Source organism: Lepisma saccharinum, chromosome 17 (genome assembly GCF_977018435.1).
Source record: "Lepisma saccharinum chromosome 17, izLepSacc3.1, whole genome shotgun sequence".
In the NCBI taxonomy this organism is placed as follows: domain Eukaryota; kingdom Metazoa; phylum Arthropoda; class Insecta; order Zygentoma; family Lepismatidae; genus Lepisma; species Lepisma saccharinum.
In genome coordinates this window covers 21,847,858-21,862,341 of record NC_139245.1, presented here as the reverse complement: position 1 = coordinate 21,862,341, position 14,484 = coordinate 21,847,858, and the positions used below count along the sequence as shown (strand labels likewise).

Genomic DNA, 14,484 nt, shown 5'->3' with positions numbered 1-14,484 from the left:
TTTCAAAATTCTGGATATCTTTAGGACTTTCTGTGACTTTTCTTCATTTCCAATGCGGCTGCTGCTTAGATGGCAAAGTTGTACAGGCATACAAATATAAATAATCTTTAGTTATATACTGTAGCAAATAATAGTTGTATAATACAGTATAATCATGAGATATGGAGCAGCAAATTACTTTTGAAGCATTTTATGTTATTTGCCTACTCACTGGAGAAAAAATATCCTACCTGTGAGTAGTGAACTCTGCTCCTAGGTCATTCCACATCAAATCAATGCAAATGATATTCAATTTTGAAGGGAAATCAATGTATAGGATATTTCTTTTTTAGTAGGTGAGCAATGAAATATCAGAGCTATATTTTTTTTAGAGGAACCATGTGAAGATTAGATGGAGAGCACGATAAGGATATTAGAGAGGGGGTTTTATGGTTCATTTTTAGATTTGAAGTTCTTAGAAGGGAAAATGAAGTTATGTGTACAGGGGCTAGTTGTTACGAAATTACCTTTTTATCCATAATTTTTACCATTACCTTTCTCCTTGTCTTTTATTCTAATTGACGTGGCCATTAAGTGATACCACTCGCCAAGATTGTGAACCTGATGAAGGGAGCAGTTGTGTCTTGAAACATTGTTTTTTGTAAAACGTATACTCACAAATCGTAAAGTAGTTCATTTTATAGTATTTTTTAAGTACTTTTATTATCTGAAGGGAGGTGAATGACATGCAGAAAAACCTTGAGTAAATATAAAGAAAACTATATTAGCAAAAATATGTTAGAGTATTGAAATTGGTCTACTTACGTAAGTGAGTATGTATTCGTATGTGAACTACGTTTCGGAAGCTTTACTGCTTCCTTCTTCAGATTGTCGTATTTTCGGCTTGTAATATCAAGCCACGTCAGAGAAGTGTCATGCAAGGATACTGGGCGAAAGGTTTGGGTTAAAAACACTTCATAGTGCTCGACATATGCAGAATTAAAACTACCCTTGTTAAAAACCCTTAAAACTCTCGATAAAACATGTTAAAACCACCACTACGTTGAACATTGAGTGGCCGTTGAAAGCCCTAGTTCCTTGCTAAGGTGAAGCGTGCGAGCAGCTGGCGCCACGCTACAGAGTGGTGGGGTACTTCCCCTCCCACGAGAGATCCCTCCCCTCCCTTTTTTTTTCTTTTTTTTCTCGTCACCAATCCAAGGAGAATTCGCGTTCCACTTCGGCTACTTTCTTTACCTCCGAGGTGACATGGAAGCCTATCGGGGCACTTTTATTATTCATATTGTCCCACTTTTTAAAAAAGCTAATCCAAACATCATTATGTTATCAAAAGAAGTAACAGTAAATTGGATAGGAATGTATATTAAACGGCACTTATTTGTGCGGGAAAGAGAAATAAACTGAACCGGGACAACGGCAATTTGGATGATGTTTGGATTTATCTTGCCTTGCATTCTACATTTCACTTCAAAATGTAAAAGATAATTGTATGTTTAGTCAAAAATTGTATTTCTTTGTTAAAAAGACAATGTAAATTCTTGTAGAGCTCCTGGAGTATAAAAAATAAATTTATTAATGTTGCAATTTGTGTGTTTGGTTTTTATAACCTTTTCTCTTTTTATTGAAAATTTTAATGAACATTTTTAAAAATGTAAAAGAGATAATAGTAAAGTAAATCCATTATTGCAGAAATATTAATATAAAGCACGTAGTTTGATTCTTTGCTGCCACAAATCATTCGTGGCATGGTACTGTTAATAATAAAAATGAGATGAGTGTGTGAATACCCCCCCCCCCCACACACACACACAGGCAATGGTGGTTGGCTTCCGCACTGATCGGAGAACGTTGAAAGGACTTAGAAGGAAATGGTAAAGAATAGGCTTGAAGAGAGAAGGAATTGGAAGCAACCAAAAACTCCAACTGCTCCGGGATTTGAACCTGGAACCTCTGGCATTCCAGGACGACACCTTTACTGACTGAGCTACATGAGAGCATGAAGATAGGAATTTCGGAACTTCTACTTATGTTGCCAATTGCTGATGGGCAATATATATATATATATATATATATAAAACATCTCACTGTGTGGAGTTGTTCTTATAAAGTAAATAGAATTATGAACAAACTACAGTACTTTGAAATAGATACTCAGCATGGAAAATGTATACATTTGTAATAAAAGACTTAACACATTGTGTTTTTCTTGCCCCAACCACACACACCATGAAGGTAATTACATTTGAAATGTTTATAAAGTTAATAAATCATTACAAGTTTCGAAGTACAGTAGTTGTACATACTATTTACACTTATAGTGTAAATTCCACATAGTGAGACTCTGCTTCTCATATGCAGGGATTAGGCATGTTCTAGCATTGGCAAAATAATCAGTCATCATACTTTAACCTTTAGCAGATGGAGCTTCACTCGCCTGTAAAGCCTTTCCAGACGGAAACTTTTCAAGTATCAAGAGAACTAATTTTCGTAGAGATAAATTCTACCCTCCCCTTTTTCTTCTTTAAAGGGAAAATGCAGTTAATCAAGCAATACCTCACAGATACAGCTCTGTATGACATAAATGAATTGCAAAATAGATTGAATGCAACTGTCAAACATACGAAAAATTACTAATCTCATACACCTTAGTGTTATTAAAAAAACTATCACACATAAATATTAAGGAATAATGTATCTCATATTAAAAAAAATCATGCATATACTATGTATTTTTATTAAGGAAATACATGTTTATCACTGTTTTTAATATCGTTGAATTGATTGATTGAATTGTTGTTTTAAGTCCACTTTATGCACAGAAAGGCTAATCGGGACTGGACCTACAGTTTAAAGTGGGATCCAAACCACTGTGTGCCTCCACCGGGTTTCGAACATCTTTAATATTGTAAATGCAATGTACATTAATGTAAATTCGTGTATCACCCATGTGCATTATGTAAACATCTTTGATGTTTTTATACTGTAATATCTCTTATACCAGTGGTTCCCAAAGTGTGCATCGTGGTGCCCTGGGGTGCAGCAAAATGTTCTAATATTTTTGCTGAAATGACACTTATTCCAATGTATGTGCTTATTTAGTAATTTTTATGTGTAAAATGTTCCTGAATTTGAAATATGTGTTTATTTTTTAAAATGTTTCTGAATTTGAAATATGTGTTTATTTGACTTGGGTGCTGCTGAAAAAATCTTGAAATGCTAAGGGCGCCGTGAAACAAAAAAGTTTGGGAACCTCCGTCTCACACTATATCTTATCCATATTTGCATGTATGGACGATATCCATACCCATGGAAAAATGGGTCAACGGATAAATAAAAATTATGATTACTTTTCTTTACACATTACTTACCTCCCTTGGATAATAATAATAATAATCTGTGGCTCGACAGCCCTAGAAGGGCCTTGGCCTATTTCCTGACTGCCAGTCTCCCACAATCCTACCTAGAGGTGTGCAGTTCTTCAACCGGTAATAGGGTGACATGGTGTCAGCACGTCGGACCCTCAGCCATTATAGAGGTTTTCCCAGACCGGATTACGTTACTCACTTGTGGCTCCCCAATTTCCTCATGATGGTGGGTTGCCACCGATTCTATACACATGCCGTCCCACAGTGGGAGGCCAAAGCACAGCACCTTAGACCGCACAGCCACAGAGGATACATCATCTTAAAAGTGAGATTTTAATACAGGGTGGTCCATATTGATGGGACAAATTTTATTTTGTATTTTCAGACAGTAGGAATATTCTAACATTTTCCAAATGCATTATATTTGGAAGCCTGAGCGTGGGAGTTTATATTAATTCAATTTTCATTTTATTGTTTTATGAATTATGGTGCTGTGGACTCCGGTTGAAATTCTTATGATGTGGAAGAGTTTCTCACTAGTGGAAGCTTCACCACTACTCAGAAAGGCGATTCAGAAAACAATTGAAGAAGCGTGAAGCACCATCTCAGAAGGTGATACTGCATGCTGTGAAAAACATCTGTGAGACAGTTAATGCCGACAAGAAAGCTTCACCTGTGCGACTTGAACGTCTAGTAGTGCAGAGAACATTGAAAGCCTTGCAAATACAGCCGAGCAATATTCCAATTGTAACAGTCACTGCTGGGTACTACAACGACATGTTAATCGCAGGCTCGGTCTTACAAAATGTGGATACAAAAAGATGGTGCCACTAGTCATACAGGATTAGTGCCAATGAGAACCCTTTGAGACCATTTCCAGATTTGGCGATGTCAATTGGCCATTCAGATCACCAGATGTAGCCCCACAGGACTACTTCCTGTAGGGTTACCTAAAAGAAAGGGTGCACACCACAAAACCAGAAACAACTGTTGAACTCAAAGGAAACACCTAGAGGGAGATAAGAGGCGATTCCAGTCGCTGCACCCCAGTATTGACAGTATCACTTCAAAAGCCCAAGAAGGTTCTCCTCAAGGTAGTGCCCATCTACAGGATGTTATAGTCAAGCAATGAACAGTGCTGTAAACTCTTGTATCTTGGTTATGTATTACACATAGTGCTTAATAAACTTGTGTGGTCCATTCCTACAAATGTGCATTTGAAATGTGTCCCATCTATATGGACCACCCTATATATTTAATTATTGCGCAATCATCAGAAAATGGCTGAACTGCATATTATTTACTTCTCCTGGGGAAAGATTGGATACCTTCATCTTAAAACCATGATTTTAATATATTTGATTCCAGCATCATTATCGGGAAATGGCTGAACTACAGATTATTTACATCCTTTGGGAAAAGATTGAATACCTCCATGTTAAAAGTGCAATTTTAATATATTTGATTTCAATGCCATCATCGGGAAGTATCAGAACTACAAATCATACACACTCATCTCTCTTAGTATCCCAGATAGCACGTAAGTTAAGTGCAAGTTTGCACTTGATTTGCATTTGTCTTGCGAGACTTGCTTGGCACTTCAAGTTGAATGCAAGTTCACTGTAAGTGTGCAGGAACCATGAGTTTGCATTTTAAGTGAATATAAGTTTGCAGCAGGTGTATAAGTGACAATTTGCCTGATACTTGCGTATCACACTTGCAGCAAGCCTGGAGTTCAAGTCGTCATTAGAACGTATTGCGTACTCCGAAGGGTGCAACATTTTTACATTTTAGCTATCATTGATGCTTCTTGGCTCAACGCAGAGGTATCTCTCAGCAAGGGGGCCGACAGAAGGGGACCAGGGGGGCACTTACCCCTTTGAGATATCTGGAAAAATTTCATGGAATTCGAATGGTTAAATTGAAGCGATATTTAATCAAAATAATTTTGTTTTCTGTGATTTACAGGCTGTAAAGTTTCAGCAATTTGCTACCATGTCCTACAAAATCTTGGGAGACTGTTTTCAGCTGTTATTAGAATCATGTTCACTGCTGTAATGGCATTGGGAAGGGATTTTTTTAATATAATTCTGATTTCCGGTATTGAGAAAATCTCCATTTCCCCGACTAGGTCGTAAATTTTTCGAAATTTCCCAACACTGTGAAAATCTAAAATTGAACTTCCCCCCAAAGTGATTGATTTTGCACATCTGCAATAAAAATTGGCCATTTAAAGAAATTCCAGACCTTTTAAGTGCAGAAACTGCGCAAGATTTGGTCACTGTTATATATGATAATTTGGAATTTCTCGACTGTTCGGCAGATTCTCGATCTCGCCCCCTCGTTTTGAGGGTGCTGTGATCAGCACCACGCTCCGACCGCCTTTACTCCCTCTCCCAGGGTTGCTCGTTTACCCCGTTACCCATTTATTGTTATTTAACATTTACTCAGCCAATGGGTCACATGTAACCCATAGAAAATATAGGCGTAGTTGGCCGATGGGTCACTGGTGCAGGAATCAAAACACAAAAGGCAATAAGAGGGGTTGGGTGGGCTGCGGCCCCAACTTTCAATGAAAAAATCATAAAAATAAGGGAGCTTGCCCCCTCTTCCCCGCTATTTTTGGAAGGGGACGCAAACTTTAGCCTTATTTTCAAAGAATCGTCCTTTCTCAACCGAAAGAAAGTCATTTCATGTTCCTGGGTGAATTACATTATAGAATATGTGTAAAGAGTTCCCATTTTTATGATTTTTTCATTGAAAGTTGGGGGCCGCGGCCCACTCAACCCCTCTTATTGGCTTTGGCGTTTTGATTTCTCCACGGTTGAATGCCCTGTTGTTCTAGCTACAAAGCAAAAGTTACCCGAAGTAGATTGGTCAAATAGTCTACGAGTTATAACATTTTTTTTCAAATAAGTGTACGAATTTAAAATTCGCGCCAAAAGGCCTCGGCGAAACCGAAAAAATGTTATAACTCGTAGATTATTTGACCAATCTACTTCGGGTAACTTTTGTTTTGCAGCTAAAACATCAGGGCATGCAACCGTGCAGGAATCAAAACGCCAAGGCCAATAAGAGAGGTTGGGTGGGCCGCGGCCCATCAACTTCCAATGAAAAATTCATACAAATGGGAGTTTGCCCCTCTTTCCCCGCTATTTTGGGAAGGAGAGGTAAACTTTAGCCTTATTTTCAAAGAATGGTCCTTTTTAAACCGAATGAAAGTCATTTCATGTTCCTGGGTGCATTACATTATCGAATATGTGAAAAAACTCACCATTTTTATGATTTTTTTCATTGAAAGTTGGAGGCCGCGGTCCACTTAACCCCTCTTATTGGCTTTGGCGTTTTGATTCCTGCACGACGGCACAGATGATTGGAGTACTATTTTTATATATACTATTCAGATTCTCGTTAAAAGAATATAGGTTAACCCATGATGAAATTAATATGTTAAAGAGAGGGCCTCCCCGATGGCGCAGTGGTAGCGTCGTCGCCTTGTAATCAAGGGGTCCCGGGTTCGATACCCGGTGGAGGCACAAGTGGCTCAGATCCCACCTTAAACTGTAGGTCCAGTCCCAATTAGCCTTACTGTGCATAAAGTGGACTTTAAAACACTAACTCAAAAATATGCTAAAGATTTATTTGTCATGTAAAATTAGTCATTACTGAAACAAGAATGTATTTGTCATGTAGAATTGCTCATTAATGAAAGATGAATGCAAAAGTACGCACACGGTTTCTTTTGTTTTGTGATGGCGACATGATCACAAGTACTTCAAACAAAAATCTTTCGTGTGGTTTATCAAGACGATTAAACGAGAAAGAGAAGAATTTTGTGACCACTAAGGTAAGTAAATAATTATACAATTCATAAGTAATAATTAAAACTGGTTTAAAACAATTCAGTAAAAACGCACACCTATGTGAGATACGAAACAATACCGTATATATTTTCACAATACTCTTAGCATTGTCTGGGAAAATGACAGAAATGATGATAAAAAATAATATTGCATTTATTTAGCGGGCGAGATTCTTTTATGGCTTTTTTTGTTAAGTAGTTAGATTAGATTGCTCTTAAAAAGAAAAGAAAAAAATCAGCTGGATTTGTACGCATGGCTTAGATCATGCAGTTAAAATCTGAGACTTTTTTAAATTTCAACGGTGTTCATGATATATAAAGTGATTTCATTCGAGATTAATGATGGTAAGAATTGGGTCTCACTGCAGAACATGTTCCTCTACGTAGACGAACAAAATTTATATTCCCTGAAAGTACGTACATTTTGCTTCCATTTTCCGGTGTTATTTTTCCGATTAGTATTATATTTTTGTGCGAAAAAATGTTTTTCCTGCTATTAAAAGCAATGCATTTCTCGGCTCATTTCTCCATTCGTTCCTGTCCATATTGTTTACGCATAGTTTCTTTCATTATTTGAGACGAGGAATGCCTACAAGGTTAGGTTGGGCCTGTTAGTTAGGTTCCAATAGCATAAATACAAAAAAAAATGTTTTTCATGTTACTAAAAGCTATGCATTTCTCCATTCGTTCGCGTCCATATTGTTTACGCACAGTTTTTTTTTCATTATTTCGACAAGGAATGCCTACAACGTTAGGTTAGGTTTTGTTAGCATAAATACAATGACAAATTATTATTTAGGCTAAGAGAATTAAACCTAGCTACCTAACAACGTAGGCATTTTTTTGCTTTCACTACATTTGTGCAGTGCCACGATTTCAAGAGCGCCCATCCTGAACTCTTATTTCTTGTTTTTTTTTTTTTTGTTTTTTTTTTCGAAAATTACACATTTCCGCACCTTGAAAGTTACTTTTCCTGATTAATAACTTGAAACCATTACCATAAAATTAGGAATCGCTTTCCTCCTAAGCAGCCCATATTCTGCAGTCTTACCTTTTTTTTTACACAATTGGATTCCTATTTATGTCTCGTAACACTTGCTTTGGAATATGAGTGATAACTTATTCCATGCTTTCTGAAGAACGATTTTTTGGTAAATGTATGTTATATCGGAGACACACTTCTTCATTTTTACAGAAGAAACCACTAACGGAAATGAGTTTCTGTAGCATTTTGAAAGTTCTTGGGGCTAGAGTCTAGTTTACGTCCTTCTTACCCGTTTACGTCTTTCTTTGCACACTCCTTCTTGCCAGTTTACAAAACCTTGCTAGCAGACAGCCGGCGCTCCGGCATCCGTAGAGTAAGTAAGTTTTTCTTTTTACACTTTCTGTCACTAACCATTCATGGGAATGAGGTATGCCTACGAGGTTAGGTTAGGCCTGTTAGGTTGGGTTCCATTAGCACTCATTTCACCCTTAAATATGTGCTTCATCATCGAAAAATGTCCTCAGTACGTTCAATCACGCATATCCGGACAACATCGGTTTTTCTCGATTTTCTCCAGGAAATTTTTCCTCGCCTTGGGATTTACTTTGTTGAATTCCTTATAAAATAACCTTTCCAACGATATATGACATGTATTTCTTAGGAAAAGGACGTAAACTAGACTCTTACCGTTCTTGGAGGTATTTTCTCACTGTAGAATGCTGCACAACAAGAAATAAGCACTTTTGATATAATAAACTTGCATTTTGTGCAAAGCAACAACATTATGCCATTGTTTCCATTATGTACCTGCAGATGGCCGAGTGTCGGAAGTCATGCAGTCTCGCCAGTGTTTCCAAACGTGCCTTTTTTTACGAGAATTTTTTTTAACTATGCTTACCTAACCTAACCTAACCTTGCTGGAAATGGTCCGTGGGGCTATCCGTCAATAGTTCGTGGGGCTATCGTGAACGGTTTTTAGGGCTATCCATCAATGGTTCTTGGGCTAACCGTCAACGGTTTGTGGGGCTATCATGAATGGTCTTTGGGGCTATCCGTCAATGCTTCGTGGGGCTATCGTGAATGATTTTTGGGGCTATCCGTCAATGGTTTGTGATGACATAATGAACACGAAAGTTAAGAAGGTGGAAACACTGCATACCCACTCCAAATCGACAAAACACAAGCCCGACGTGCAATGATCCACAGCTGTGTGAGCCATATTGTATGTTCTGCAACGGAATAAAGGAACCAAAAGAATTACTCGTATTGTGAAAATCGTAGTTGTTTTTGTGTAAAAAGCATAATGGCACCGTCAACTATGGTACGCAATACACAATTGGTAAGTATGAACCATCTGAAAAACAAAATATCTGATTTTAATGTGTCTCCGATATAACAGACATTTACCCAATTTTTTTTGCTTCCGTATACTCCTATGTGATTGTTTGTGAGCAGATATTCACTTAATGTAAGCTTGGATACGGGCTACCACTACCATTTACTTCACATGCGTTGGGGACAGAGCTATGATGCTTTCGTTGCTAAGTTAGGCATGTTAAGTTTAGGGCTCTAACATTCTCAAACCATCTCTAAATGCTTTCTTTGTTAGGCTAGGTGAGTCAGGTTTATGGCTTTTAGAATTAAAATGAAATCACTAAATGCTTCCAATGCATGCTCATGTGACATCTGGTCTCAAGCACGAACCCCCTTTGAGCCGCACATGGAAATCAGCCACAAATGTGTCCAGTATTTTAAGGCACTTCTTAATACTTCTATAAAATTTGGGAACATCGTTAAACATTTGGTACCGTTACCAAATTACTTTACAAGTTCATTGTGAGAAAAACTTAACTATTTCAGAATTCATTTTAACCCCCAAACTCCATTATTTCCATGCACCAGAAACTTCATTTTTTTTTAAACCAATCAAATTTTATGCGAGAAATAAATTCAAATGTTATAGAAGGAGCTGGTGACCAAATGTCCACTCTCGAAAATTACGTCTCTTATTATTTTAATAGGTCCATTTTTATGCTTTACACAACATAAATTTAGTGACATGTCTGTTTTGTGTATATTTTGCCTTAACATTAAAGTTGTGTACAGAGACCTAATTTTTATCTTGATAGATTTAATGCCACTATTGAAATGAGGAACGGACAAATATTGAGCTTCAAAAATAATTGTTTGATGTGAATCTCACTGCATCACCTCCATCGGGATTCTATGTCTAGACTCTTTGATTACAAGATAGTCACAACCAAGTTTTTTCTAACTGTCGCTGTTTGGTAATATAAGAGTAACTGTACCTCATTATATTTAATCTGTACTAACTAATTCTTGATTCTTTTGCAGGTGACAGACAGCTTTCCACTGGAAATGAAATTAGTCAACCTTTTTCCTGTGAGTATAATAGTTTTTGTCCTTTGCTTTAACCTTATATTTCTGGTGATACATGAAATATTTTGGCTTTCTAATATCTGTGCAACCATTTGCAATGACAGTAGCCTTCATGATCACAAGAATTATCCAGATTTACTGTGAAAACCATATTTTCAAAATTAACTCAAACTGATTCCATGTCATGCACCCATGCAAATGGAAAATTGTTAATATTGACAGTAAAAAAAATGTGTTTGATCTTTGTCAGTTTTTTGCAAAGCTGATCTGTAAAGTCAGATTTTTTTGTGTTTTTCACTGCAATTTGTAATATGCGATATCGCCCGAACAGATTTCTTCAAATATACAGGAGAAACTGTACTGAAATCAGTTTCTGTAGCATTGTCGAAGTTCTTCGAGGTATTTTCTTTCGCGGAAACTGAAAAGTTCACCATAGAATGCTGTAGAACAAGAAATAATCACTTCTTATGTAAAGAACTTGCATTTTCTGTAAAGCGACATTATGCTGTTGTTTCCATTATGTACCTGCAGATTGCGCAAGCGTCTTGCCAGTGTTTCCAAACGTGCCTTTTTTTTACGAGAATTTTTTTTTCTTTTTTTAACTACACTAACCTAACCAAGCCGGAAATGAATGGTCCGTGGGGCTATCCATCAATGGTTCGTGGGGCTCTCTGTCAATGGCCAGGAAAATGACATATTTTTGAGTATCATTGAAATAAAATTGTATTCATCCTAACCTATTTATGGTATATTGTATATACAGTCACGGACACTTCTGGGTTATAACAATTCCATTAACTTTCAATGGAATTGTTACAACCCACAAGTGTCCATGACTGTGCAAAGTAACCTTGTTATAGAGACATTTTAGGGCATTGACCTGTTGTAACTGCTAAAAAAATTTAATATGATAATTTATGTGCAATGTTTTCTTTCTTCTTCTTTTTCATACCAAGTAACTTTTAAGTACTGTTGTGTCAGGGCTGAAGTGTACTGAAGTGTCCCTAAATAATTTAGGTTTCATTTTGTTCGTAAAGTATTGAGTATTTTTTTCAAGAAACACAAAATGTTATTGTTCCAGGTGCATGCAGGACACTAGCAGTAGTATTGCAAGGGATGAGAACGTGTGGAGAAACCATGCCAAAACGCACCAAAATAGTGAGTAAGTAGATTTACATTTCTTTTCTGGTTTTATATTCAATAAATACAGAATGTTGAATACATTGTTTTTGACAAACGTGAAATGTTAAATTTAAAAATCGGCTTGGCAGGCACTGGCCTTCCGAGCACTGGACACTAATTAGTGTAATTCAAATTGTTAAGTATTGTCTGAGTTCTTATCTTGGCAGGAACTGATAGAATTTATGCAGAGAAACTGTTATCTTTTCATACATATACAGGAGTCCCGGGTTCGAATCCTGGCCTGGGCATGGATATTTGTGAATGTCCATTCATCAATTTCATCATCTCCATGTAAATGTTCTGCACAAAATTCTACAAGACACCAATGAAGGTAGAGAACCTTAGAGTTTTAAAAGCAATTTTAGATTTTAACACCAAAATAGCATTTTATATTTGATTTTGATAAAAACTATGTTTAGTTTTTTTTTTTTTAAAAAATATTTATTATTAACCCACAAGTACTATGGATGTCAATAATCACACAACTAGTATGGAGGGGTCTGTCAGACTGCTGTTTTGATTTTGATCTGTAAATTACCTGTTTTACTATTCTCAATTTCTGACATGTTTTACATTACTTTACATGGCTACAGAAGACTATTTTAAAGCAGCTTTCATTTATTATTTTATAGTTAAAGAAATATAAGTTAATTTATGCAATGAGGAAGAAAATGGGCCAAAAATTGTAACAGTTGTGTTGGGGAAGGGGAGGGGGGAAATTCCGAATTCTTAAAATGTCTATATTTTATCTTGTCAGAAAACCAGGAGTTCAAAGTTATATGTAATATTTTGCTGAAATTAAAAATTAGTAACGAGTCATTAGAAGGAGAACGTTAAAAAAGAAACTACTATGGTATGTCTGTCAGACAGTTCACCCTAAATATAATTCAATAAGATTTCGACAGACAAAGGCAAGTGTTCATTTATAGTTGGAGGGGTGTGAGAAATAAGCTAAAAGAGAAATTCAGAGCACTGTGCGAGACGGTAGGTAAGGGTCTTCATTAACATGCTTTATTCCAACTGTGGTGCTCAGAAATGTTACTTTTATTTTAATTCATGGATTCTAGCTATCAAAGAAATTATTCTGATAGAAAACAATTTTTGACAAAAATATGTTGTAGTTTACAAACAGAAGTAACAATTATACGCTCATGCTTGTATGTGTATGTATTGGGGTCTCTAGTATCCAAGTATATTGTTTCAATGATAATATTATCACTCTATGAAGCCAGAGAACCTGGGTTCTAATCTCAGCCGGGACATGGATGTTCGTTGTGAGTGTCTCTTAACCAATTTTATCATATCATCAACATTCTCATCTTCATGATTAGCCAAAACTGGCAGAAATGTGAAGTAAAAAAAAAAGATTAACACCGCCTAGTAAAAAAAGGTTCAAGGTTGGATTCCTTGAGAGGATGCATGGTGGTTGAGATATAACTTTAAATTGAAGGTTTAGTATCATTTGCTCTATGTGTGTGTGTGTGTAAAATCAGCTTAAAAGAACAAAGAATATGTCGCATTTTATAATGCATTGAAAACTGTCACATGTAATCAAAAAAATTAGGAATTCTTGCAATGTTGAAGTAATGAAGTATTGATAATGTCACACCTCTGGAGTACACTGTAAATTCAGCCGTACCCAGAAATGTATTTTTGTGTGTGTTTTTGTTAAAGAAAATAGTTTTGGAGTAATGGAACTTGAATTGATGCCACGAATCTTATGTTTTCCACCATTTTTTATTTCAGAGAAATGAAGCTGGAAGCCCACATAGACACAACAGGAAGTGATGGAAGAGCCTGACTAAGGACCCCTTACAAGACTGAATGAATACATGATCTGTAAAAACATGAGAAATATAAATAATGAGTTGAAACTACACATGTGGTATTTTTCTTTTATGCCTACTTACAAGCTACAGGTGAAATTTATTAACTGCAATTTTATTATAAAATGAAAAAATGCCACATCTATAACACTACATCCACTTTCACTTTGATCAAATTACAATAATCTGTTTACAACCGCAGGCTGCAAATGTAGTAAAGTCTTGTCCAATATAATTTTGGGGGAAGCGCATTGCTGGATTTGGGTGTAAACTCAAAATGAATATATTTAACTAGAAATTCACTTTCCCTTTGATGAGAGATTTATTCATACTTCTCCGACTAATTAGTCCATATTTTTTGTTTCTTTTTTTAAAAAAAATAGTTCAAGTATTTTCCACGTGTTTAGCTATTTTATTTTCTGCAGCAAATTTATGTATTTTTATTGGAGACTATTAATTAGTTTGATGTGTGCATAAGAATTACAAAATAGTTCGTATATGCTTCATGTACATTTAATGCCATTGAATTTAGTTATAGACAATTTTTTTTTTGTCTTTTTTGCATTTTTCTTCATGTTACTCATTTTATCAATTAGTAGTTAGTGTCAATTTTACATATCATTCATCCTTAGATTTGGAAATATTGGTTAAAAATGTGACTACTTGGTTCTGTGGTGGGAATATTTACTCTAGTGCATGTAGTGGGTCTGAATTAGATGAAGGGCTAGTAGAAAAAAATGGCGTAGTAGAAAATTACGTCAATAGTAACACACACTCATTAGAAACCACATTTTCTAATAAGTATGTGTAACTATTGGTTTAATTTTCTCTGATACACCATTTTTTCCTACTACTTCTTTATCTTAT

At 36.0% G+C, this 14,484-nt stretch overlaps 1 long non-coding RNA gene across 3 annotated transcripts; it reads left to right on the top strand.

Moving 5' to 3' along the window:
- Nucleotides 1-7,078: 7,078 nt before the first annotated feature.
- LOC146001217 (uncharacterized) lies at nt 7,079-13,692 on the top strand. Of its 3 annotated transcripts, none has more exons than XR_014443547.1 (4): nt 7,079-7,209; nt 10,565-10,612; nt 11,691-11,771; nt 13,538-13,692. It is a non-coding gene; the product is annotated as an uncharacterized LOC146001217 (long non-coding RNA). The 3 variants fall into 3 exon arrangements; XR_014443545.1 differs by having other exon boundaries at nt 7,120-7,213; nt 11,691-11,767; XR_014443546.1 differs by having other exon boundaries at nt 7,120-7,213.
- The last annotated feature ends 792 nt before the right edge of the window (nt 13,693-14,484 follow it).